The sequence below is a fragment of the Equus caballus genome, chromosome 22, assembly GCF_041296265.1.
Source record: "Equus caballus isolate H_3958 breed thoroughbred chromosome 22, TB-T2T, whole genome shotgun sequence".
NCBI lineage: Eukaryota > Metazoa > Chordata > Mammalia > Perissodactyla > Equidae > Equus > Equus caballus.
The window spans coordinates 613,978-641,735 of NC_091705.1; the positions used below are offsets into that span (position 1 = coordinate 613,978).

Consider the following 27,758-nt stretch of genomic DNA (forward strand, 5'->3'; position numbering starts at 1 on the left):
CCTGCCCTTATTCTTGAGACCACATGGAATAAGTCAGATAATATCCCCAACTTACCTTGCTCCCCATCCTGCATGGCTTCCAGCCTGCTCTCTGTGCCGGACCCTTGTCCACAGGACATAAACTAGTTCATCCATTCCTGTCCTAATGTGTAATCTCCAAAACTGGAGATGCTTCATGAAGTATGGAGTAGGAGGTCTGGATGCATAGAGTACAGGGTTTCAGATTCCAGATGCCTGGTGTCTCCATTTCAAGAACCAATAAAAGACAAAATAGAATTAGCCTCATCGTCTGCCCAGATCTCTTTTGCCATCTCTATGCAAGGCATTGCTATGATTCTGCCATGAAAAATATTTAACAAAGTCAAAATACCATCTGCAGAAATTAGCAGGGGGGGAATATTGGGTTTAAGTAGGAACAAGTCATGGGTGCGTGCATTTTGAGAGGTAGAAAAACCAAGAGCATAAATGTAAGATGGAAAGAGAGAGTTGTCGGAGGGAACATAGAGGGGACAGTTATGAGGTTGGTCTCTGACTCACTCTTCTCCCCTCACTGATATAATGCACGTCTTTGGCTTTCTACGTGGACTGGCAAGTTAATATCTCCAACTCAGATACATCCTCAGTGTTCCGTATTTGTATATCCAATAGCCTCTTAACACTTTCTCTTAGGTGTTTCAAAATACTCCAAACTGAAGCCGTGCTCTTCATGACTCCCTTCCTCGAGTCTGCTTCTCTTTCTGATTTCCCTCTATCGGTGAAGTCACCGTGATCCATTCACTTGCACAAAGCGCAAACTTAGGAATCATTTGTGACATCTCTTTCTCCCTCCATCCCCCATATCCAATTCATCACCAGCCTGTTGACTTTAATTCCTAAAAGTCACTTGAGTCGATCTACTTCTCTTCCACCTCCTGCCAATATGCTAGTCCAAACTGCCATTTCTTTCCTCAAAACTCCCCACAGTCTTCCATCTGGTCTTCTTGCATGCAGTTTCTTCCTCACCCTGCACCCAGAGGGATTCTACCCAGATGCATCTCTGATCACATCATCCTGCCATTGACTCTGTCCTCATAGGGACATACTAAAACTCTTCACTGATGGCTCCTTGCTCATATGATAAAGATAGGCTCTAGAGCTGGAGACAAAGTGAGCTCCCCCAAGCTGAGCACGGAAGTGGGAGTGGAGGAAGGGTCCTTTATCAAGGCCAGATACGAAGCTGTTACACAAGGGGAAGTGGATGCTGGTCATGGAGAGACAGCAGACATCCACCCCAAGGGCAGTCTCTCAAGGGAGAGTTTTCTCAAGGAAGAACTTTGCAAGGGATTAACAGGATTTCAAGACCCTGTACAGGTGGGCTGAGATAGTGGTTTCAGCAAGAGACTAAGAGACCTTATAGGCTTAGGGAAAAGCTGACTGAGTGGAATCAGGGCACGTATATCAAGTTTAGGGCAGCGTTAGTAAGACTGCACTAGTGGTGAGGCCAAGGCACCTAATATGCATCTGACTGCTGAAGACTTCCAGTTCATGGAGCTATGCAGGAGCAGGCTGGGGCTGACAGGAGTCTGGCATGACTTGGTCATACTGAACCTCCGTTGGCTTCTCCCTGCTCAGAAACCATCTGTTCTATAATGTCTTCTAGAATTGAGCTGGGATTTGATGTTGTACTGCCAGATCTCTAATTCCTGGGAGTCGGCCTTGAATCTTTGTTCTTGCCTGAAAATGAGCTCAATTGCTCATCGCCAGTCTCTTGGTGTCTCTCTCACCTACCTAGCCTGAAGATTTCTTCTTTCCTTCTTGAAGTTGAACTTATATTTCATAATAGGTGCCTCTGTTTAATACCGTTTGAAGTGCTGGAGGAGCAAGGAAGGCCAGACAGAGTTTCTTCCCTTTCAGCCCATCTTCTGTGTCTCTCTAGAGACATTAAAAAAAAAAAAATCTAGCTCTCTGTTTAAAAGCCTCCAATTTTCTGCAGACTAAAGTTCAACCGCTCTAATGTGGCACATGGAATTCTTTGTAACACTGCCTGCATCTTGTGGGGTTTCTTGGTTACAGGCACAGTAACTATCTCTGAATGGTGCAAGCCTTAGAAAGCTCATGGAATGGAAGGCATAGCTGATCAAAGAAGCCTAAGAAAGGACTGGAACCAGGAGACCTCCAATAATCCAAAGAATAGGACTTAAGTGACAATCTCTTCAAGACCCTGTGGCTGGTACAAACCAGCTCCAAGACATTTCTCTCAGCCCCTCCGTTCATGATTTAAATTCCTAAGAACCACCTCCCACCACCATTGTGTGGCTTCTTAGAGGAAATACCAACCAAGGTGTCCCATGTCCCTTGGGTAAGGAGCAGTGACCTAAGCTCAGCCGGCTTGATTGAGGAGGGCAGCGCCATTCTTAAGCCCATGCAGAAAACATCCCTGCACTGAGTCATCCACCCTAGAAGACTCCACTCTAGTCCTTCTCCCATCACGTCTTCCCAGGGGATAAGGAGGCCACAGGCCAAGGGCACTTGCCCACCTCAACCTGCACCCTCCCTTCTGGACCATTCTCTTGGTCACGGAGACCCTGGACTTCCCTGCCCAAGTTGGCTCTTGCCTGGATCTGTCCTCCCGAGGGCACATGGCACATCAAAGCCAGAGGGGATGTAAAGACTGCTGTCCACCCATTTTCACTGTGCAGGTTATGATGTACTCACACACGTACAAAAAGCCCCTACAGTGATGGGCAGAGCTGGGAGTAGGAAGAGAAGTGGGGAACAGGCTGAGGGTAGGGATCCGGGAGCCATAAGCCAGGAGCCAGCTCTCCCCATGCTGCTATATTCTGGCAAGAAAATCTGAGAAGTCAGAGGATTCCAAATTTGAACTTGGCCTTCCAAGTCATTATGAAGATAAGAGGATAGTACATATTTTAAATGACACTTTAATAGATTGCTTTATAACTTTCAAATCCCTGGGCATGTGGTATATGGCCCTTCATTTGTACTCTTCCTCTGGGTCCTGCAAGGGTATAGGCAGGTCGGTCAAAGAGCATCAGGATGCTGCTACCCGAGGAAGAGGCCAGTGATGTCCACGTGCTGTTGAGATTCCGTGTTCCCACCCCTGTATGTAGTGACCCAGCGCCCCGTGACTCAGCTGCCCAGGCCCTGAGCAGACCCTGCAAATGCCGGAGGCTCCCAACTGTCTCCCTGCCTCCACGTTAGCCCCCTGGAGTCTTCTCAGTCAAGCATCCAGAGGTATCTTTGAAATATATAACGAATCAAGCCACTTCCCATTTTAAAAGCCTACGGTGACCGCTCCCCACCCCCACCTACCCCGCCCAGAGGAAAAGTCAAAATCCTTTCCACATTTCACAAAGCTTTGCACGACACCTCTCAGCCTCCATCCACCGTCTCTCTGTCCTCTTGCTGACCCACTCCAGCCATGCTGTCCTTCTGGTGGTCGCTGGGACACGTCAAGCTCAGCCCTGCATGGGGTCCTCTGCACCTGCTGTCCTTGTGGCTGGAACATTCTTCCCTTGGTTGTCCCCAGGCTAGCTCTTTCAGCTCCTTCAGCTCTCTGTTTATGCTACTTCCTAGCACAATCTTCTCCGGTGACCCCAACTAAAGTAGGGGACCCCGTTCCCACCGCAGCGTCTCCCACCTCCTTTCCCTGAATTATTCTCCGCACAGCACTCCCCGTCACACTGTGCGTCTTGATTGTTTCTTGCATATTATCTATCTAGACAGACTAGAAGAGAAGCAACGTGCGGGCAGGGACCTTTGTCTGTCTGTTCCCTGCTGTCTCTCCAGCACCTGGAACACTCCTGAGCTCAGAGGTGACACTCCACAAATGTTTGTTGAGTGAATAATGGGATGAATGAATGAAAGCATACATGCCATGCCCCTGAGCCCCTGCATATGGTCCCCTCTCTGTCTGGGATGCCACCATCATCTTCTCCTTCAAGGCCTAGCTCAGCATTACCCTATCTCTGCGGCACCTCCTCCTCTCCATCCCACCCCAGCAGCATTGTTTTTGGTTCCCCCATCATGCTTTACACATACTTCTCTAATAATACTCACTACATTCAATTATTGTCTGGTGTTTTTTTTTCTTTTAAAAGATGTACATAAGCAGTACATGAATACATTCACTTTATTAAATATTCAAACAATATAGTAAGTGAAAGATCTCCTCTAGGCTACTCTCAAAATCTACCTTTCCTTTCCAGAAGTAATCTTGTCTGGGAATTTACATACACATACATGGGTAAAAAAGTAAAGTTTTGTTTTGAGTGTGCATGTGTGTGCTTTATTATACCTATGTTCTGGCATTTTCTATGATTTGCATCTTTGACACAGAGTTCTTTGTGTGATTGTCCGTTTTGTACCGGTATGCATTTAAATCACTTTAAAAAATACTTTAGCATTGAATTAGATAGAATGGAGGCAAGAAGATTTAGTTGGCCATTCCCCATCTTATGGGTATTTAGATGGTTCACATTGCTGCAGCCATGCCACAGTGAAAGTTCCTACACAGGTCTGTTAGAGCATATGTGTTTCTCCAGACTACATACCTAGAAGGGAAATAGAGGATTTGAAAAGTGTGCAGATTTTAACCTGCCAATTCACCCTTTAAAAAGCCTGTAAAAATTTTGCTTCTGTGAAGGTGGGATATTTTTAATATTTGCCTATTTGCTGGGAGAAAATGTCTCATTCGAGTTTTGTTTTTCATTTCCCTGATTATTGCTGAAGTTTACATGTTTGTCTATATTTATTAGAATTTAGTTTCTCTTTTGTGACTCGTTTTTCCATCTTCTTGGCCCGTTTTTCTTTTCTCTTGCTGTCACTATCTTACGTGCCTGTTTGTTTTTTTTTATTTTTTAATTTTTTTTTTTAAAGATTTTATTTTTTTCCTTTTTCTCCCCAAAGCCCCTCCGGTACATAGTTGTATATTCTTCGTTGTGGGTCCTTCCAGTTGTGGTATGTGGGACGCTGCCTCAGCGTGGTTTGATGAGCAGTGCCATGTCCGCGCCCAGGATTCGAACCAACGAAACACTGGGCCACCTGCAGCGGAGCGCGCGAACTTAACCACTCGGCCACGGGGCCAGCCCCCCGTGCCTGTTTGTTTTACTTGACTGTGAGCTCCTTCAGGTGGTCATCACATCTTATTTATCAAGGTTTCCCCTTCCAGAGCACACAGACAGTGCTTAATGAATGTATATCCAATTGCATTATTGAAGCCGTAGGCATTTCTCTCCATCACGGTTATCATCATTATCATCCTCCTCATCACCGCCAGTACCATTTATTTAGTCTCACAGGATGCTAAGCCCTGTCTCGGGAGGTGTGCGTATATTGTCTCTCATCTTCCTAATACCTCGCCCAACAAAGTGACTATTGGTAGCTCTGTTTTACAGATAAAGCAGTTGAGACTCACGCAAGTTACACGGGCTGCCCAAGGACACTCAGCCGGATTATGAAGGGAGGGATTATGGAGCAGAGTCTTTTCAGCCTGGTTCCAAAGTATGTGCAGTCTCCCTTAGAACACTTGGCCTCTTCCTGGCCACGCGTTAGAATCACCTGAACAGCCTTTTAAATGATAGCTATATCCAGTCCTCCCCCAGGCCAATTGATTCAGAAACTCTGGGACTAGGTCTGGGGAAGTGGTGTTATAAAAATCCCTACATGATTTTGATGTGCAGAAATGGTTGAAAACCTTTGGTCTACATTGGGAGTGAACCAGCTTTTTTTGTAAAGTGCCAGATAGTAAATATTTTAGACTTTGCCTGCCATGCAGTCTCTGTGGCAACTATCCACCTTTGCTGTTGTAGGGTCAAAACAGCCAAAGACAAAAATGAACGAACATGAGTGTGTTCCAATTAAAACCCATTTACAAAAACAAATGGCAGCCAAATTCGGTCCATGGGCTGTAGTTTGTGGACCCCTAGTCTATATCGTAATACTTCGAAGATCTTGGAATTTCGGATTGTCCCAGTCAAACCACGACATCTGGTCACATTAATTACCATGCTAAGTCTCAAGGACAGTGGCATGAGAATCCTTGCCCCACCTCAAGAGATTCTGCTTCAGTAGGTTGGGGCCTGGGCATCTGCATTTCAACAAGGGATGCAGCTGATTCTGATGTAAGCAGACTTCGTGGGTCCTTACTGCAAGAATCACTGGGCTACTGAAGCATAATGTTCTTGGCAAGTAGCGAAAGCTTGGCTGGAGAAGCAGAACTGGTTCTTATCCAAAAATTCTTTAAGCTCACAGATAGACATTTTGTGTGTCCCTGCCTGCCTTATGTTCCAGCATCCTGCCTCCAAGGTTCTGGAACCTTTGGTGCCCCAGCATCACATCTTCCCAGTCTGCACGTTGGCAGAGAAGGAAGCCGTCCTACCTCTTCAACTCTGAAATTAGTAGAAGACCAAAGTCCTTGTATATTTCAAAATATTGAAGAAGAAAGTGACTGTTTAACCACCTACGTGATAAAACTGATACTGGCATTTATCAGTCTGTGTGTGTGTGTGTGTGTGTGTGTGTGTGTGTGTGTTTTAATAGTTCAGTAGTTAGAAAATGGAGCCTCCATTTTCCCCTCATCCGCTTTGAAGCTATGTAGTGGGTGAATGCCATCATTTCTGTGTCCGACCTCTTTAGCATCCATTATTTCTCTGTTGTCCACATCTAATAGTCTGGATCCTTTTAGTTGTTGATGGCGCAGCGATTACTGGGGCTGCTGCTTTAGGATGACATCCAAATGCCTCTGAACAGTTGAATTTACTTACTGCTTCCCTCCTGAAAGCTTTTTAGCATGATCCAGCTGGGGTGGTTTCATCGGGAAAACCATTATTTGCGGCTCTCTTTTTTTGAGGGGTAGAAATAAATTTCCCAAAAGATGAAAGTGGACGCTGTTCATTGTGGATCTGCAATCTTACTTTTTCTTCTCTCTCCTTCTTACATTCCATTTGCACAGTTTTTCTCAGGAATGACTTCTTTCTGGGGAAATGGAATGTTCTAAATGGCACGATTGAGTCAAATCAGTGTTTAGAGTGGTTTGGACTTTTAAGCCTTTTGCTGGATTTTGGCAGTATCATTTTATACTGTAAAACCCCTTTTTCCCAGGTAACCTATAATATTCATATTGAACATTATTCACAGCTTTCTAACACCCCCTCATTTCACTTAGCTATCAGCTAAGCAAATAGTGCTCAAGAGTTAAAAATATGCTATTCTTCCTCTACAGCACATGCACTTCTATGTGAAAGGGGAACTGCTCTGTGTTCCTAATCTATATACATATCTATCTGTGCATGTAGTAGCTTTCAACACTGTAATTAGACACAGAAACCACACCGTGCCAACACAGTGCACACATGCAGGTTTATAGAGCGGCTGTGACAAGTATATAATATGGTAAGACACCTTTTCACCAGCTGGGACAAATTCTAGAGTATACAAGGAGAGTTTCAAATGAAAATTAGGTAGAAGAATCTGAACTATTTCATGCAGGAGGACTGCACAGATGAAAATATCTAGGACGCCTCTCTGGAAGAGTGTATTTGAGAGGCAGTGTGCAATACTGGAAGGCTGATAGCTCAAGGAGTCCAATCCTCTTGGATTTAAATCCCAGCCAAGGTGCTGTGTGATCTTGGGCAAGTTTCTTTACCTCTCTGAGACTCAAGTACCCTGTTATGTCACAGAGATAATAGCAGCACGTTTACCTCATGGGGCTCGTGTGAGGATTAAGTGAGGTAACAAATGTCAGGCTGCAGACACACTTTCGTCCTCTGAGGATCGGAACCACAGTGTGGTGATGAAAATGAAAGGAGATATGTCATCATTACAACAGAACTCTCTGGAATATGCCCCGCCCTGCCACACACAGCAAATATGAGTCTCTTTTGTGAACTGTCAATGTTAATAGCATCCACATTTACTGAGCTACCCTCATAAAAAAATTAGGAGCTACACTTAAATGGTTTCTCTCTCCTCCTACCTGTCCCCTTCTTCTGGTGCCTGATCCCCCATGGTCATTTGGTACCAAACTGTGCCATTCAGCCTCCGAAATAACTTTCTCATTCGGTCTCCTCAGCTTCATCCTCCCTGTCACTGCCTCAGTTCAGACCCTTATTGTCTTTTGTCTGGATTAATGCAAGAACCTCTTAACCAATTTCAGTATCTTCGGCTTGGATCCTCCATGATCCATTAGTAGCCCCATTTTACAGATTAGAAAATTGAGACAGAGAGAGGTTCAATCAAGAGCCCCAAATCACACAGCTAGTAAGTGGTGTTATAGGGATTCCAACCTCAGCAGCCTGGCTCTAGGATCTCTGCCCTTTCCTACCTTGGAGCTTGGTGCAGTGCATTATTTGGCTGTGGAAATCGGCAGTACCTCCTACGTCTGGTAATTGCCTCGAGTGAGTCCTGTTTCCCCCTCACCAGATGTTTCCTTAGAGCTGCTCTAACTGATACATCGATCCTGCAGGAGCTCCAAGGAGCAGCCAAGCCATTCTGCAGGAAGAGAGTGGGTGAAGGAGGAACAGGCAGAAATGTACAAATGAGTTCTGGTGGGAGACCATCAGTGCATCGTGGATGCTGTCCAGAGGCTGACGTGGGCCACATATAAAAAGAGGAGGCTGAACTAGGGATGGAGAAAGTAGGGATTCAGGTCCATTTCAGCATTTCAGGAGTCTGGTCCAGGGGGTGGGGCCTGGCATGAAGAACTGCCAGCGGGGATGATGCTGGGATTCTGGCAGTATCAGAGGCTGCTGGTTTAGAGCAGGATCGCAGGCAGACGTGATGCTGTGGTACCACAGGGACAGATCATCCATGTTCCCGTGAAGCCACAGCCACTCTGAAGCCGGGGCCAGGGCTTTCCCACGCCCTGTGGTCGTAGGCACTAGAGTGGCAGGAAAAGTAAACTGAGAAACTACAAGTTTCTCCTTGTAGAAACCTTACTCATTCTTTAAAGCTCACTTAAAAATTAATATTTATCTAAGGAATCCATACTTGTGCCTTTAAAATCAAATAGTACTGAAGGCTTTATAAAGAACTGTGACAGGCCCTCCCCAACCTTAAAACCCCAGTCCTTTCTATCCCCCCAGTTCCATTCCCCATGGAAACCACTTGAGCCATTTCTATCATAGCTGTTCTTGTGTTTACCTCCATTTATATAACTAGTACAAATACTTGTATTTAAAAGTAATTTTAAAATATTAGATACTAACTTCTTGCCGTGGTAGATAAAATTTGAGTAGGTAAAATTGCAGGTGGATGAAATTTGGTCGACACCCCATTCCCCTCTTCACTCTTCTCAGTCTGTCCTCACTTAAATCTTTATTCATGCAAAGTTCATCTTGGCATGGAAGGTGACCCCTTTCCTGGAACGTGTTCAGAGACTGCTCCTCCCCTGCTCCCACAGAGCTGTGTATCTCTCTTAGTGCACTGTTCCCCTTGCCCTTCCACGATGGGGTTATCTATAGAACAGGTCACACAACTGTGGTCTTTACTGCTGTGTGCCCGATATTGGTAAACCCTGCTCTTCTTCCCTGTCCCTAGCCATCTCTATATCTCTCTGCTTTGCCAGTCTCTGGGTGGGGGGAAACCAAAGTGGGTACTTCATGTGTTCCCTGAAAGGCTGGGACGCTGGTCGTTCACTCTGCTCTCTCTTTTCCTGAAAGGAGAGCTCTTTCTAGCTGAGGAGTTCCCTCTTAGCACTGAGTAATGCCAGCTTAAAGGACGGGGTGATGCAGGCAAAATGAAGCTGTTCTTCTTTCTCTTTATGTGTGGTTATTCTCACATTTTTTGTTCTGCTATGTTGCTAAAGTTTCTTAAGAGGGATTTAGAGCTCTCCCAGTACTCTTTTTGATCATGGGTAGGTAGCAGTCTAATTGTTGATCTTTCTGGGAGGACAGAGGCTAAGATCTCCTACTCCCCCATCTTGGTGACATCACTCACTAACACATCGTTAAGGATTTTTCATTTATATTCATGAGTGATAGTGGTCTTGTCTTTGCATGTGATGTCTTCACTTGCCATTGAAATCAAGGTAACTCTGGCCTAATAGAATGATGTGAGACCAGCTCTCTCCTTCGATATTTTCTGAAATAGATGGTGGGAGATTGGGATTATTTGCTCCATTAATAGTCAATGGAATTCACCAGTTGAGTCATCCGAATCTGGGCTTTTCTTCCCTGAAAGGGTTTTAATTACCAATTTAATTTTCTTGTTTGTTACAGATCTATGGAGATTTTCTATTTCTCTTTGAGTCAGTTTTGGAAATTTGGATCTAAGAATTTGCCAATATCTTATAAGTTGTCTAATTTGTGGCATAAAGTTGTTCATAATATTCTCTTATAATCCTTTAATTTCTCTGTGGGTGGCCCTTTATAATTTCTGATTTTGGTAAATTCTATCTTCTCTCTTCCTTGGGGATGCTAGCTAAGGGATAGTCAACTTTATCTGGTAAACAGCCAATTTCTGGTTTTATTGATTTTTGTGTTTTGTATTTCACAGACATGTGTTTTAATCTTTTGTATTTCCTTTCTTTTTCTGTTTTCAGTTTGGTTTATTTTCCTTTCTTTCCTTTCTTAGGGTGGGAACTTAAATTATTGATTTGAGACTTTCCTCTCTTCCACTATAGGTGTTTAATACTATAAATTTCTCTCTAAGTACTGCTTTAGGCACATCCCATAGACTTTGATATTCTATTTTTTAAATTTTCATTCACTTCAAAGTACTTTCAAATTTTGTTCCCGATTTATTCTTTGACTCATGTGTTATTCAGATGGATGTCATTTAAGTTCCAAATGTTTGTGGATATCCCAAATATATTCCATTCTTGATAGCTCACATTCCATTGTGGTTGGAGAACATATTTTATATTATTTCATTCTTGCTAAATCTGTTGAATTTATTTTATGGCTGAGTACACGGTCTATCCTGGAGCATGTTCCGTGTGCTATTGAAAAGAATGTGTGTTTTGTAGTCATTGAGTGCAGTGATCTATACACGTCACTTAATTTAATTTGGTTGATAGTGCTGTTCAAGTCTTTTATAACCTTGCTGATTGTCTTTCCTCTTTTTAATCCATTATGGACAGGAGGCAGTTGAAATTTCCAAGTATTGTTGTTGAATTGTCTCTTTCTCCTTTCATTTCTGTCAAGTTTTACTTCATGTATCTTGAAGCTCTGTTGTTGTATTTGTAAGCATTGATAATTTTTATATCTTTCTGATGTATTGACATTTTGTCATTTGGATATGTCCCTCTTTGCTTCTAATAATATTTCCTGTTTTAAAGTCTACATTGTCCAGTATCAATACAACCCTCTAGCAATCTTTTGGTAACTATTTGTATGATATGTCTTTTCCATCCTTCTGGTTTCAACTTCTGTTTGTCTTTGAATCTAAGTGTGTCTTTTGTAGATCACATATAGTTGGATCTTGCTTTATTATTCATTTCCCCAATCTCTGTCTTCTATTTGTTTTTTTTAGACCATTCACATTTAGTGCAGTTATTGATAGGATCAGAGTTACATTTACCATTTTGCTATTTGTTTTCTATGTCTTCAGGCTTTTTTGTTCTCTGTCCTTCCTTTATTAACTTCTTTTGTGCTAAATAAATCTTTCAGTATATCATTTTAATTCCTCTATTGAATATTTTTTACTGTTTTTGAGCTATTTTCCTAGTGTCTGTGCTAGGGATTCCAATATGCATTTTAACTGACTATGGTCTATTTCAAACGAATATTAACTTAATTCCTATGAAATATAGAATGTTTCCTCCAATGTAACTCTATTACTTTCCCCTCTTGTGCTATTATTTTTATATATATTATATCTATATATGTTACCAAACCAATACTACAATGTTACAATTATTTCTTTGTACAATCTCATGTCTTTTAAAGAATTTAACAGAAGAAATGAGAAAATATATTTATAGATTCTTTTTTTTAAAACCCAGAAATTTATTACTTCTGGCTCTCTTAATTTCTTCCAGCTGATTTGAGGTACTGTCTGATGTCATTTTCTTCCAGCCCAAAGAATTTCCTTTAGTATTTCTCACAATTCAGTTCTGATATCAAGAAATTCTTCCAGTCTTTTTAAATTTAAGAATGTCCTTATTTCACCTTTATAATTAGTGGATAGTCTTGCTGGATAAAAAAATTCTTCGTTACCATTTTTTCTTTCAGTATTTTGAATATGCCATTTCTCTGCCTTCTAGGGTCTATCTTCTCTGATGAGCAGTTAGATATTATTTATGTTGATGCTCTCCTGTACATGTTCAGTTGTTTTTCTCTTTCTTCTTTTAAGATTTTCTCTTTGTGTGTGGCTTCCAACAGTTTGACTATGATGTGTCTAGGTAAAACTCTATCTTTGTATTTATCCTACTTGGAGTTCAGTAAACTTCTTGGATGTGTAAATTAACATTGTTTCATCAACTTTGGGAAGTTTTGGACATTATTTCTTCAAAAAATTACAATAGTTATTAGATCCACAATTTGAGGAGGTGTATTAGATGAGATTTGGGACATTTACTGGGAAAGTCTAGGAACCTGGAAATTGGAATGATTACATGTATTTGGATTCAGATATAGCTGAACTCATTGGGCACAATGAGTCTCCCTTGATTTCATAAGCAGTTGTTTCTCCCTGTGTGAGGCTGTTCCTTCATTGCTGGTATTCAACTATAGGATGAATCTCAAAATCATTATCCTGAGTGAAAAAAAAAGCCACACAAAACTACACTGTATGATTCCTTTTGCATGAAACCCTAAAAAGATAAAACTAATCTAATATTGACAGGCATAGAGAGAAACAGTTCCCAGATGGAGGTGTCTGAACACTTTGAAAAGTGATCCAATATACTGGGGCTCTCAATAGATTGCCTCAATTACTCACTCAGATAAGGCTTGAATACAAGAATATCTTCAAGAGGGACATTAAGTTCCTCAATATTTTATAAAATGATCACTACCCATATGAGGGTGAATGCCAGGTAAGTACACCTCCCCCAATTACTGCTAGAATGGACTCAGTGTGAGGTCAAGATTAAGGTGAATAAATTGTATTCCTTCACTTACATGGATTTACTGAGCATCTAGGAAGCCCAAAGTTATTATCAGAGGAGAAGGATATGGTCAAACATATACTACTACTTGGTCAGAACAGATATTCTATACTCTGTGCACTTTGCCTGGCAGGTGTACACTTGCCTCTGCACAGCTTTGAGGCTTATTAGACAGTTCAAGTTTGTTGTACCTGCCACACTCTCTGCAATTTTAAGGCCTTTAAGGTATACTAAACGTCACTGCTTTGAGGAGCTTAGAAAAAGAAGTGAAGAGTAACTGAATTCTGACAGTGTCTCTCTCACTTCTCTCTCTCTCTCCAAATCCTAAGGGGTGATCCTAGTATAAGTTACCCCTGAAGGAGATACACACTATCCTCAGGCCCTGTCCAAACTTCCTTACTGGCTCCAGGCCCATAATGGGAATAAAAAAACAGCTATGTTCAGAGTAAAGTTGCAAGAAATCCAGAAATTAAAAAACCGAAAACACAAAAGGAACTCAAGATCTTGCCCAATAAAGCAGAAACTAGGTAGCACATAAGGGAGTGGATCCTTACCATATTAGATTAGGAAGGATGAATTATGTTTGGATAGGCTCAAATTAATCAATATGAGTATACTCCCTGTGGACTCAGGAGCAGCCCATGTTGCATTTCAAAGCAATGAAATATGTATTTCCTCTAATGGGATACTGACAAATGTTTTTTAAAACTCTTAGAGTGTTTCTCATGTGCAGCCATCTTTTGTGGTGACATGGAGCACCTGTGCAGACCCTCAGTAGAATCTGCACACTGGGCCCCAGGCGCGCCAGGATGGGGCTCAGGGGTTGGTGGGTCCGGCGGCTGTAAAGGAACAGGGTGGAGGTCCCAGGTTGAAAAATTGTAAAATTATAATTCTACAGCTATATAATTTAACTACTTCAGTCATCATGTCTTTTTCTTTTTACAAAGTCAATTTTCCTACATAACTCCAAATTTTTTTCACACCATCTAAGTAATATTTTAATATTTTCCATATCCAATCCGTATTCAAATTTCCCCAATTACCTCCAAATGACTTATGAAAAAAAATGCTATTTTAATCGGGAGCCAATAGCGGATTACCCTTTGCATTTGACAGCAGAGTTCAGGCTTAACCCTTAACCTCTTCAGGCTCGGAGGACCCTGGGCAGGAGAGATTTAAGAACACCGTCCTCCCGCTTTCGCGGAAAGGCCAAGAGTGACTTGAAATGTAGACGCGGAGGCCTATGGGAAATGTAGTTTTAAATAGGTGAGGTTCACCGCCTGGACTCTGGGAAGGGGACGCCACGCTCCTTCTGCGCATGTGCAGCCTCCTCGTTCCTCTTCTCAGGACTCCAGAGAACCGTTGGGGAACTTTGGGGTGTGCTCCGAAAATGCAGGGTGCGCACCTAGGGCGAGGGACTAGCTGGGAAGGGTGTGCCTGTGCTTGGGGATGGGAGCAGGAAGTGTCTGGGACCCCGTCGCCCCCCGCGGCGGTGTATAAACCCGGGCACGCCGTCAGAGTGGTTAAGGCCGATGGGGGAGACCCCGGCCCTCGGGCTCCCGGGGCGCAGGTGTTTGGGGCGGTCCGGGATGCCCGAGGATCGTGTGACCAGCCCGCCTGCAGCCCGACCGGAGAGAAGCCCGTGGCGGCGGCGGTGGGTGCGGGAGGGAGGAGTGCGTTTATCAGGCGGACGGTGACCGTTGGTCTGCGGTGGAGCCTGAGCTCTGGAGCACTACAGGCCCGGTCAGTGCCAGCTCTGTCACCTGTAAGCAGGGGCGACAGAAGGAACCTGGGCGAGAGTCAGGGTTCTCATCTATAAATATTAATAATGATTGTTTCACGGCGACGTTTGGAAACATAGATCACTATTTTAGACAAGTGCCAGGTAGGAAGCCTTAAGTAAGTGACAACTGCTGTTATAGTTAGAGGATACTTTGTTTTTTTTACTGGATAGTTTAATGTACCCTGACAACCACTTCACCAGAAACCGAGGCTCGGGTCGGTGGCCCGATGTGCTCGAGTGAGGAGCTCCCAGCCAGGGAATTCGGATTCGAGGGCAGGTGTGCTTCGCTTCAGTCTCAGGCTTTGTCTGATGTCACACCTGCCCAAGACTGGCATTACAGCCTTCACAGCACTTAGGAACATGGCCTGTCCCTGCGTCCCCAGGGATGTAAAGGAAAGGATGTGGATGGAATCCCACCGTGTGTCACATGTATCCTGGGATCTCTAGTGTCTCTTCAGGTCCCTTGGGTCAGACAGAGGTGCCTGGCCCCCTCTGCATTGTCAGGCTTTTTGTCCTTGAAGTCTAACGTTATAATGAATTCCAAGAGTCAGGCTTTTTGCCCCTAAAATGAATTTATTTCTCAGATCCATGTCCCAGTTGCCTTGAAACAAACCAGCCCTTGTGAGGCAGGAAGCAGGGGGCCTCTGTGAGGGAGTCTTACCTGGAAGAGAGCGCCCCTCTGACCTTAGACCTCTCTCCAGAGCTTCAGAGCAGAGACAAGAGCCCAGAAAGGAGCAGATGCTAGATTTGCAAGATCAGAAGCAGGTCTTGATCCTCCTGCCCAGAATGAACCAGACTTGATGATGATGCCACCTTCAGGAGCCACTACACTGTGTGACAGTGGGGCATTTGGGCCATCCCTGGGAAGTACAGGTGAGCTGGGGTGGCCCACGGGCAGGCTGCTCAGGAAAGGCTGCTTTGTTGGAGAGCCGTGAGGGCAAGGTCTGGGGGTAAGGGACAACCAGGCAGAGGGAGGAAGTTCTGTCTCCAGTCCCCTTAAATGGCCCCCGCTATTTACAGATGCGCTGCTGTCACACATGTCCACCACCACATGTGACATTAGTGACGTTATCCTGACATCACAGGATCCAAGAATGATGATCTGTGAAGAGTTTTCCAAGGTCACCTACTTCTAACTCTTTTGAAAGATTTAAAGACATTGGGCCTGAAAATTTCAGTGACTTGTCCAGGGAAACGCAGTTTGTGACAGTTCACTCTCTCACAGGTAAGTTACCAAAAGCATCTATCAAAAGAGCCTTTTGAGAAATACTTCCCAGCTGAAATGAACAATTAAAAATTCCTGCCTTAAATCCTCCCATCTCTTTTACTAGGCTTTCCGTGGATTGTGTATACCAGGGGTTAAATAATATTACTGAGAAAAATAGATAAATGATGCATACTGAGTATTTTTCTGCTAAGTTAACTTTAATGAAGGAATAGTGTCTTGTCGTTTGGCGTACTTTAATTCAACTAATCGGTTTTTATTTCTTTCTGTTATTCAGAAGGACGCATGCGTTATTGTTAAATCAATCGAGTAAAGTTTATGTTCACTCAGTAAAAAACTGCAGATTTCAGCTCCATGGTCATTTCAGAATCACACAAAGACAGGTGTTGCTGCCTGTCCATGATCCTTCTTGTGCCTTTTCAAGGCCCAGAGGGCCCTGTGGCTATGGGGAGGATGATCCCCAACTGGGGTGCTGAGATTTGAGGAGGTGAATCTAAGAGCTGTAAGACAGCTAAATCTCAGGACCCCTGTCTTCTTTCTGTCCCCTCAGCTGAACCACAGTCCTCTGTACTCGCCCAGGAGCCACAGAGAGTGCACATCCCTCAGGTGAGCTCTTTATTCATTCCCCACTTTATATTGTAGTGGATTTATAAGGTTTAGCAGGATCCATGCATTAAAGGAAAAGGAGAAGTAGAAATAGTAGAAATCAAGTCAGTCTTGAGGAAAAATATACCATGTTTTACTATTAATTGTGATGTTGGCTGTTAGCTTTGAGTGGGTAACTTTGTCAGGGGAAGTAGTTTCCCACTAAGCTACCTGTTTCAATCTCTTTACTTGTGATTCGACTATTCAGATTCTCTGTTTCTTCTTGATTGAGTTTTGGGAAGTTGTATGAGTCTTAGAATTTATCTGTTTCTTCTAGATTGTCCAGTTTGTTGCTGTATAGTTTTTCATTGTATTCTCTTATAATCCTTTATATTTCTGTGGTATGTGTTGTAATTTCTCCTCTTTCATTTCTAATTTTATTTATTTGAGCCTTCTCTCTTTTTTTCTTAGAGAGTCAGGCTAAGGGTTTGTCAATTTTGCATATGTTCTCAAAGAACCGGTTCTTTGTTTCACTGATCTTTTCTACTATTCTTTTTTCTTTTTTGGTTTCAATTTCATTTATTTCTGCTCTGATTTTTATTATTTCCCTCCTTCGGCTGACTTTGGGCTTTGTTGGTTCTTCATTTTCTAACTGTATTTTAAGATTGCTTATGTGAGATCTTTCTTGTTTTTTAAGCTGGGCCTGTATTGCTATGAATTTCCCTCATAGGACCACTTTTTCTGCATCCTATATGAGTTGGTGTGGTGTATTTTCATTTTCATTTGTCTCCAGATATTTTTTGATTTCTCTTTTAATTTCTTCAGTGATCCATTGGTTGTTCAGAGGCATGTTGTGTAGTCTCCACATATTTGTCACTTTCCCAGCTTTTTTCCTGTAGCTGATTTCTAGTCTCATAGCATTTTGGTCAGAAAAGATGCTTGATGTGATTTCAATCTTCTTAAATTTATTGAGGCCTGTCTTGTTTCAAAACATATGGTCTGTCCTTTGAATGCTCCATGTGCACTTGAGAAGAATGTGTATTCTGCTATTTTTGGATAGAATGTTCCATATATATCTATTAAGTCCATCGCACCTAGTTTTTCATTTAATTCCACTATTTCCTTGTAAACTTTCTGTCTGGATGATCTATCCATCGATGTAAGTAGAGTGTTGGGGCCCCCTACTATTATTATGTTGTTGTTAATATCTCTTTTTAGGTCTGTTAATAGTTGCTTTATGTACTTTGGTACTCTTTTGTTGGGTACATGTATATTTATAAGTGTTATGTCTTCTTGTTGGAGTGTCCCTTTTATCATTATATACCGCCCCTCTTTGTCTCTCATTGCCTTTTTTATCTTGAAGTCTACTGTGTCTGATATAAGTATTGCAATAACTGCTTTCTTTTGTTTGCCATTAGCTTACAGTATCATCTTCCGTCCCTTCACTCTGAGCCTGTGTTTGTCTTTAGAGCTAAGAGTGTTTCCTGGAGGCAGCATATTGATGAGTCTTGTTTTTCAATCCATCCCACCACTCTGTCTTTTGATTGGAGAATTCAATCCATTTACATTTAGAGTGATTATTTATATATAAGGGCTTAATGCTGCCATTTTATCACTTGTTTTCCAGTTCTGTATTTCCCTTGTTTCTCATCTTGTGTATTTTGGACTGCCAGTTCAGTTTGGTAGTTCACTATGATGGTTTTCTCAGTTTTCTCTTTTTTGTGTGTGAGGAAGACTGGCCCTGAGCTAACATCTGTAAGCAATCTTCCTCTCTTTTAGCTTGAGGGAGATTGTTGCTGAGCTAACATCTGTGGCAATCTTCCTCTGTTTTTTGTATGTGGGATGCCAGCACAGCAGGGCTTGATGAGAGATGCATAGGTCTGTGCCTGGGACCTGAAGCTGCAAACCCTGGGTGGCTGAAGCAGAGCATGCGAACTTAACCATTATGCCACTGGGACAGCCCCTCAGTTTTCTTTTTTTTGTATCATTTGTGTCTCTGTTCTGATTATTTGTTTAGTGGTTACCATCAGGTTTGTATAAAAAATCTCGTAGATGAGATATACCATTTTCTGATAGCCTGTTATTTCCTTGGTCTAAGCCAGTTCCATCCCTTTCCTCTTCCTCTGATTTGTTGGTCATAACATATTCTGTTTTGTGTTGTGATTTTGTGGTTAAAATCACAAGATTATAGTTATTTTTGATGTTTTCCTTCCCTTTATCTTTAATGTCATAATTAAGTTTTTGCTAACCTGTTCTGGTAGAGAGCTGCAATTTTCTGACTTTGGCTGCCTATTTATCTCCTTGCTCAAGGCTTTGTGAACTCTTTTTTTTCTTTTTCAGGTATGAAGGTCTTCTTGAGCATTTCCTGTTTGGGGTGTCTTGTGGCGATGAACTACCTCAGCTTTTGTTTATGTGGGAAAGTTTGTATTTCTCCACCATATCTGTAGGATATTTTTCCCTGGATAGAGTATTCTTGGCTGAAGGTTTTTGTCTTTCAGAATTTTGAATATCTCATTCTACCTTCTCATATCCTGTAAAGGTTCTGCTGAGAAATCTCCTGAAAGTCTGATATGGTCTTTGTAAGTTATTTTCTTCTGCCTTGCTGCCTTTAAAAATATTTCTTCTTTGTCACTGACTTTTGCCAGTTTTACTACTCTATGCCTTGGAGTAGGTCTTTTTACATTGATGTAATCAGAAGTTCTGTTAGCGTCTTTTACTTGTAATTCCAGCTCCTTTCCCAGGTTTGAACAGACTTTCTGCTCCTTTCTCCCTCCCTTCTCCCTCTATAATACCCATAGTTTTTATGTTGCATTTCCTAATTGAATCAGATATTTCTCAGAGAATTTCTTCGTTTCTTTTTAGTCTTAATTCTCTCTCCTCCTCCATCTGAAGCCTTTCTATATTTCCGTCCTCCAGATTGCTAATTCCGTCTTCCAAAATGTCAGCTCTGTAATTCAGGGTATCCAGATTTTTCTTTATCTCATTGTGTTTTTCATCTCCAACATTTCTGATTGGTTCCTCTTTATAGGGTCAATCTCTTTTGTGAAGTATTCCCTCTGTTTATTAATTTTATTCCTGATTTAATTGAACTATCTGAATTTTCTTGTAACTCGTTGAGTTTTTTAATGTTAGCTATTTTGAATTCTCTGTCGTTTACATTGTAAATTTGTGTGCCTTCAGGATTGATTTCTAGGTGCTTTTCATTTTCCTTCTGGTCTGGACTATTAATATATTTCTTCATACTATTTGATGGGGTTGGTTTGTGCCTTCACATAGATAGTATCTGGTTGCAGATTCCACTTGCCACCACTGGAGGAGGTTCAGGAGCTGTGTATTCTGAGCCTGCTGTGATCCCTGGTGTCTGTGCTTGTCCTTTGTAATCTATGCTGAGAGGACCCATCTGCGATTGCCTGCTTGTAGCTGCTGCTTTGCTAATGTATGCACGGGCACTCTAGACGGGGTCCCTTGCTCTGGCTGACTGGCTGAGCTTGTGAGCCCAGCAGGGGGAGGGGCACTACTTTTGCATGTGCCATCTCTCTTTGCCCTCGCTGTCTGTCCTCCCGGCGTGCTGGCTTCATGAAGACAACCCCACAATAGCTTAGCCTCCTCTGTGGAGCTTTCCTATGGGATGTGAGGGAACTTGGAGAGCAAAGGCATTCCCACAGAGTCTCCCCCCAGGCCCCTCTTTTCTCAGAGCTGTGCATGGTCCTGTGCCCTAGGTCATTGCTGGGGAGGGAGAGGAGATCCCCTTACTTCCTCCTTCTTCCTCCTGGGGGGTTCCAGCACCTCCACCTTCAGACATATGGCTGCCTGGGTCTCTCAGATGTCTTTTGTGTTGTGTGCCTGTCCTCTGTTGGTTTATGAATGTCCTTTTCATTGTTTCTTAGGGAGGAGAGTCTAAGGGAAGGGCTCACTCCGCCGTGATGCTGATGTCATGCCTGGTCATTCTATTTTTAAGTTTTTGAAGAATGTCTGTACTGTTTTCCACAGTGGCTGCACCAATTTACATTCCCACCAGCAGTGTATGAGGGCTCCCTTTTCTCCACATCCTCTCCAACACTTCTGTTTTCTTTGTAAAGACTGGCACCTGAGCTAACATCTGTTGTCTATCTTTTTTTCCTTCTTGTTCTCCCAAAACCCTCCCAGTACATAGTTGTATATTCTAGTTGTATGTCCTTCTGTCTGTGCTGTGTGGGATGCCACCTCAGCATGGCTTGATGAGTGGTGCCGTGTCCAGGCCCAGGATCCAAACTGGCAAAACCCTGGGCTGCTGAAGTAGCGCACACGAACTTAACCACTCGGCCATGGCACTGGCCCCTCTCCAACACTTCTTATTTCTTGTCTTTTTAATAATAGCCATTCTGATGGTCATGAGGTGATATCTCATTGTGGTTTTGATTTGTATTTCTCTAATAATTAGTGATGTTGAACATCTTTTCATGTGCCTATTGGCCATCTGTATATCTTTGGGAAAATGTCTGTTGAAATCCTCTGCCCATTTCTTGACTAAGTTTGTTCTTTTGTTGTTTAGTTCTTCATATATTTTGGATAGCAACTGCTTATTGGATAAATGATTTGCAGATATCTTCTTCCTATTGCTAGGTTGTCTTTTCATTTTATTGATGTTTCCTTTGCCATACAGATGCTTTTTAGTTTGATGTAGTCCCATTAGCTTATTTTTTCTTTTGTTTGCCTTTCCTGAGGAGACATATTCAAAAAGATACTGCTAAGAATGATAGCAAAGAGCTTACTGCCTACGTTTTCTTCTTTGGAGTTTTATGGTTTCAGGTCTTACATTCAAGTCTTTAATCCATTTTGAGTTAATTTTTGTGCATGGTGTAAGATAATGGTCTACTTTCATTCTTTTGTGTGCGGCTGTCCATTTTCCCAAAAGTGTTTATTGAAGACACTTTCCCTTCTCCATTGTATGTTCTTAGCTCCTTTGTTGAAAATTGGCTGTTCCTAAATGTATGGGTTTATTTCTTGGCTATCAATTCTGTTCCATTGATCTGTGTCTGCTTTTCTGCCAGTATCGTGCTGTTTTGATTAATACAGCTTTGTAGTATACTTTGAAATTAGAGAATGTGATGCCTCCAGCTTTGCTCTTTTTTCTCTGGAGTGCTGTGGCTCTTTGGGGACTTTTGTTGTTTCCAATAAATTTTAGAATTCTTCTTTCTATTTCTGTGAAAAATGTCATTGGGGTTTTGATAGGGATTGCATTGAATCTGTAGATGGCTTTAGGTAATATGGACTTTTTCAGTATGTTAATTCTTCTAATCCATGAGCACAGAATATCCTTCTATTTATGTCTTCTTTAATTTCTTTCAACAATGTCTTATAGTCTTCAGTGTATAGGTCTTTCACCTCATTGGTTAAATTTATTCCTACCCACTTAATTCTTTTTGTTGTGATTGTAAATAGGATTATATTCTTGATTTTTTATTTCTGCTAGTTTGTTTTTAGTGTTTTGATGGATTCTTTAGCGTTTTCTATATGTAAAATCTCATCATCCACAAGTAGTGACAGTTTTACTTCTTCCTTTCCAGTTTGAATATGTTTTATTTATTGTTCTTACTTGATTGCTCTGGCTAGGACTAAGAAGGGTGAGCGTGGGCATCCTTGTCTTGTTCCTTCTCTTAGAGGGATAGCTATCAGTTTACACCATTGAGTATAATGTTAGCTGTTGGTTTGTCATATATGGCCTTTATTATGTTGAGGTACTTTCCTTCTATAATTATTTTATTGAGAGTTATTATCATAAATATGTGGTGAATCTTGTCAAATGCTTTCTCTGCGTCTGTTGAGATGATCATGTGATTTTTATTCTTCATTTTGTTAATGTAGTTTATAACATTGATAAAGAATACTGTTGTAATCCTTTGTATTTCTGTTATATTGTTTGTGATTTCTTCTCTTTCTGATTTTATTTATTTGAGGCTTCTCTCTTTTTGTCTTATTCTACCTAAAGGTTTGTCAATTTTGTTTATATTTTCAAAGAACTAGCTCTTAGTTTCGCTGCTCTTTTCTATTTTCTTTTTACTCTCCATGTCATTTATTTCTGCTCTGATTTCTAGTAGTTCCTTTGTTCTCCTGACTTTGGGCACTTCGTTTTTCTTCTTTTCTGATTCTTTTGGATGTATTGTTAGATTGTTTATTTGAGATTTTTCCTGTTTCTCAAGGTAGGCCTGTGTTGCTAGGAACTTCCCTCTTAGTACTGCTTTTGCTGTATCCAATAGATTTTGGTACACTGTATTTTCCTTTTCATTTGTCTCCAGATATTTTTCCATTTCTCCTTTAATTTTGTTGTTGTTCCAATAGTTAATGAATAGCACGTTGTTTAGGCTCCACATATTTGTGACTTTTCCAGCTTTCTCCTTGTGGTTGATTTCTAGTTTCATACCATTGTGGTTGGAAAAGATGCTTGATATCTTTCCAGTCTCAAGTTTATTGGGAGTTGTTTTGTTTCCCAACAAACAGTGTATCTTTGAGAATGTTTCATGTGTACTTGAGAGAAAATGTATATCCTGCTGCTTTTGGATTGAATATTATATATGTATCTATTCAATTCATCTGGTCTAGTGTTTCATTTAAGGTCAACGTTTCTCTGTTGATTTTTCTCTCTAGAAGACCTATCCATTGATGTAAGTGGGGTATTAAAATTCCCTACTCTTATGGTGTTGCTGTCAGTTTCTCCCTTTAGATCTGTTAATAGTTGTTTTATAGACTTTGGTGCTTCTACGTTAGGTGCATATATATTAATAAATGTTATGTCTTCTTGATGGATCATCCCCTTTATCATTATATGATGCCCATCTCTGTCTCTTGTCTTTTTTGGCTTGAAGTCTATTTTGTCTGATAGAATTATGGCTACATTCACTTTCTTTTGGTTGTCGTTTGGTTGGAGTATCATCTTCCACCCCTTCACTCTGAGCCTATGTTTTTCTTTAGAGCTGAGATGGGTCTCCTGGAGGCAGCACATTTTTGGGTCTTTTTCTTTTTTTGCTTTTTTTGTTTTTTTGTTTTTTTTGTGTGTTTGTCTTCATCTTTATTTTTTATTTTATTTTTTTTAAGGGGCCTTCCCCCGTGTTTTTTTTTTTATTGAGTTATTGATTTGTTACAATCTGGTGAAATTTCAATTGTACATTAATGTTTGTCAGTCATGTTGTAGGTGCACCACTTCACCCTTTCTGCCCACCCCCCACCCCACCTTTCCCCTGGCATCCACTAAACTGTTCTTGGTCCATAGTTTTAAATTCCTCATATGAGTGGAGTCATACACAGATTATCTTTCTCTCGCTGGCTTATTTCACTTAACATAATTCTCTCAAGGTCCATCCATGTTATTGCAAATGGAATTATTTTGTTCTGTTTTGCAGCTGAGTAGTCTTCCATTGTAAATATGTACCACATCTTCTTTATCCATTCGTCTGTTGATGGGCACTTAGGTTGCTTCCACGTCTTGACTATTGTAAACAGTGCTGCAATAAACATTGGGGTGCACAGGACTTTTGGGATTGCTGACTTCAGGCTCTTTGGATAAATACCCAGTAGTGGGATGGCTGGATCGTATGGTAGTTCTATTTTTACTTTTTGGGGAATCTCCATACTGTTTTCCATAGTGGCTGCACCAGTTTGCATTCTCAACAGCAGTGTATGAGGGTTCCTTTTTCTCCACAACCTCTCCAACATTTGTTGCTATTAGTTTTAGATATTTTTGTCGTTCTAACGGGTGTAAGGTGATATCTTAGTGTAGTTCTGATTTGCATTTCCCTGATGATCAGCGATGATGAGCATCTTTTCATGTGCCTATTGGCCATCCGTATATCTTCTTTGGAGAAATGTCTGTTCATGTCTCCAGCCCATTTTTTGATTGGGTTGTTTGATGTTTTCTGGTTGAGTTGCGAGAGTTCTTTATATATTAGGGATATTAAGCCTTTGTCAGATATATCACTTGCAGATATTTTTTCCCAGTTAGTGGGTTGTTTTTTTGTTTCAATCCTGTTTTCATTTGCCTTGAAGAAGCTCTTTAATCTGATGAAGTCCCATTTGTTTATTCTTTCTATTGTTTCCCTTCTTTGAGAAGGCATGGTGTCCGAAACTATCCTTTTAATACTGATGTCAAAGAGTGTGCTGCCTACGTTTTCTTTCAGAAGCCTTATGGTTTCAGGTCTCAACTTTAGGTCTTTAATCCATTTTGAGTTTATTTTGGTGAATGGTGAAAAAGAATGGTCAATTTTCATTCTTTTACATGTGGCTTTCCAGTTTTCCCAGCACCATTTGTTGAAAAGACTTTCTTTTCTCCATTGTATGTCCTCAGCTCCTTTGTCAAAGATAAGCTGTCCATAGATGTGTGGTTTTATTTCTGGGCTTTCAATTCTGTTCCATTGATCTGTGAACCTGTTTTTGTACCAGTACCATGCTGTTTTGATTACTGTAGCTTTGTAGTATGTTTTGAAGTCAGGGATTGTGATGCCTCCCGTTTTGTTCTTTTTTCTCAGGATTGCTTTAGCAATTCGGGGTCTTTTGTTGCCCCCTATGAATTTTAGGATTCTTTGTTCTAATTCTGTAAAGAATGTCATTGGGATTCTGATTAGGATGGCATTGAATCTGTAGATTGCTTTAGGTAGAATGGACATTTTAACTATGTTTATTCTTCCAATCCATGTACATGGAATGTCTTTCCATCTCCTTATGTCGTCATCCAATTCTCTCAAAAAGGCCTTGTAATTTTCATTATATAGGTCCTTCACTTCCTTAGTTAAATTTACCCCAAGGTATTTTATTATTTTTGTTGCGATTGTGAATGGTATTGTATTCTTGAGTTATTTTTCTGTTGGTTCTTTACTGGAGTATAGAAATGCTACTGATTTATGCAAATTGATTTTATACCCTGCAACTTTGCTGTAGTTGTTGATTACTTCTAACAGTTTTCCAATGGATTCTTTGGGGTTTTCTATATATAAGATCATGTCGTCTGCAAACAGTGAGAGTTTCACTTCTTCCCTCCCTATTTGGATTCCTTTTATTCCTTTTTCTTGCCTGATTGCTCTGGCCAGGACCTCCAGTACTATGTTAAATAAGAGTGGTGATAGAGGGCATCCTTGTCTCATTCCTGTTTTCAGGGGGATGGGGTTCAGTTTTTGCCCATTGAGTATGATGTTGGCTATGGGTTTGTTGTATATGGCCTTTATTATGTTGAGGTAGTTTCCTTCTATGCCCATTTTGTTCAGAGTTTTTATCATAAATGGCTGTTGGATCTTGTCAAATGCCTTCTCTACATCTATTGAGATGATCATGTGGTTTTTATTCCTCAGTTTGTTGATGTGGTGTATCACGTTGATTGATTTGTGGATGTTGAACCATCCCTGTGTCCCTGGTATGAATCCCACCTGATCCTGATGTATGATTCTTTTGATGAATTGCTGAATTCTGGTTGCCAAAATTTTGTTTAGAATTTTTGCATCTATGTTCATCAGTGATATTGGCCTGTAGTTCTCTTTTTTCGTGGTGTCCTTGTCAGGTTTTGGTATCAGCGTGATGTTGGCCTCATAGAATGTGTTAGGAAGTGTTCTATCTTCCCTGATTTTTTGGAATAGCTTGAAAAGGATAGGTATTAAATCCTCTCTGAAAGTTTGGTAGAATTCCCCAGGAAAGCCATCTGGTCCTTGGGTTTTATTCTTTGGGATGTTTTTGATTGCTGTTTCAATCTCTTTCCTTGTGATTGGTCTGTTCAAATTGTCTGCCTCTTCTTGAGTGAGCTTTGGGAGATTGTAGGAGTCCAAGAATTTATCCATTTCCCCTAGGTTATCCATTCTGTTGGCATATAGTTTTTTGTAGTATTCTCTTATAATCTGTTGTATTTCTGCGGAGTCTGTTGTTATTTCTCCTCGCTTATTTCTGATTTTGTTTATTTGAGCTTTCTCCCTTTTTTTCTTTGTAAGTCTGGCTGGTTTTGGGTCTTTTTCTTAACCTGTCCAGCCTCTCTGTCTTTTCATTGGTGCATTCAATCCATTTACATTTAGGATGATTATGGATATATAGGGACTTACTATTGCCATTTTATCTTTTGTTTTATGGTTGCTCTATATTTCCTTTGTTTCTGTTTCCTTGTGTTTCTCACTACAATTTCAGCTTGACGGTTTTTGGTGATGTGTTTTTCAGTTTCCTCTTTTTTTATGTTTCATGACTCTGCCTTAATTTTTGTTTTGTTGTTACCATGAGGTTTGTATAAAAGGTCTCACAGATGAGATAGTTCCTTTTCTGCTGATAGCATTTTTCCTTCATTTGACTAGGCAAGTTCTGTCTTTTTCTTCTTCCCTTGCTATTTTTGTTGTCAAAATTATTTCTTTCTTTATTGTGAATTTGTTACCAAATTGGAATGGTTAATGTTATTTTTAATGCTTTCTTTCCCTTTAACCTTTGCATCACAATTGTTTACTAACATGTTCTGATACAGAGTTGCAGTTTTCTGATTTTATCTATTTATCAACTTGTTTAAAGCTTTGTATCCTTTGCCTTTTCATTTCAGACAGGAGAGCTCTTTTTGACATTTCTTATAAGGCAGGTCTAGTGGCGATGGACTCCCTCAGTTTTTGTTTCTTCCTCACACTTTATTTCTCAGCTGCAGCAGTGGACCCCCAGCTGTCGCAGCACCCAAGGGCACAGAGCTGATTATTACAGTGTTGATTAATACAGTCCCTAAGTAGCTCTCAAATACTTGTACTTTTCTGCATCCTTTCTGAAACCACCCTAGTCGAAGTAAGCAACTAAGTAACTGGATGACTTTAATGACCTCATGTCTCTGATCCTCAATTTCTTGGTTTGTGAAATGAGGCAGTTAGAAGGAACACCAAGTTTCTTCCTTCTCTATGTTCTGTGATTATCAGAATCTACAACTATGGAGAGACTCAGGGAAAAATCAATTCCAGTGCTTTGGGAAACCATCTCAGTTTCTCCATTTAAATTAACTCTTGGGGTGACTGAGGTTGTGCCTCATATCCTCTCATAGCACTGCTCTTAAGGACAGTCTCAGAATCTTCAAGACAACTTAAAAGAAGGCCCTTTCTCTTAAATAGGAATCTGCCTTATGCCATGTTTTGAGCTGTAGAAAATATTTT

The 27,758-nt window shown here is 41.1% G+C and overlaps 1 protein-coding gene across 27 annotated transcripts in view; it reads left to right on the forward strand.

The window, feature by feature from the left end:
• Positions 1-27,758, forward strand: part of LOC106781248 (ral guanine nucleotide dissociation stimulator) — a 137,291-nt gene that overhangs the window by 25,206 nt on the left and 84,327 nt on the right. For 11 of the 27 annotated variants that reach the window (XR_011430633.1, XR_011430635.1, XM_070246967.1 and 8 more), the window contains exons 1-4: positions 14,350-14,445; positions 15,533-15,704; positions 15,852-16,056; positions 16,607-16,662. The exons of 3 other annotated variants lie outside the window; for them this stretch is intronic. The gene's annotated coding sequence lies outside the window, so the exon portion shown is untranslated. Of the gene's footprint in view, positions 1-14,325; positions 14,446-15,421; positions 15,705-15,851; positions 16,057-16,606; positions 16,663-27,758 lie in introns of those variants that run through there. 13 more of the 27 variants (XR_011430636.1, XR_011430634.1, XM_070246961.1 and 10 more) reach the window with 3 other exon arrangements.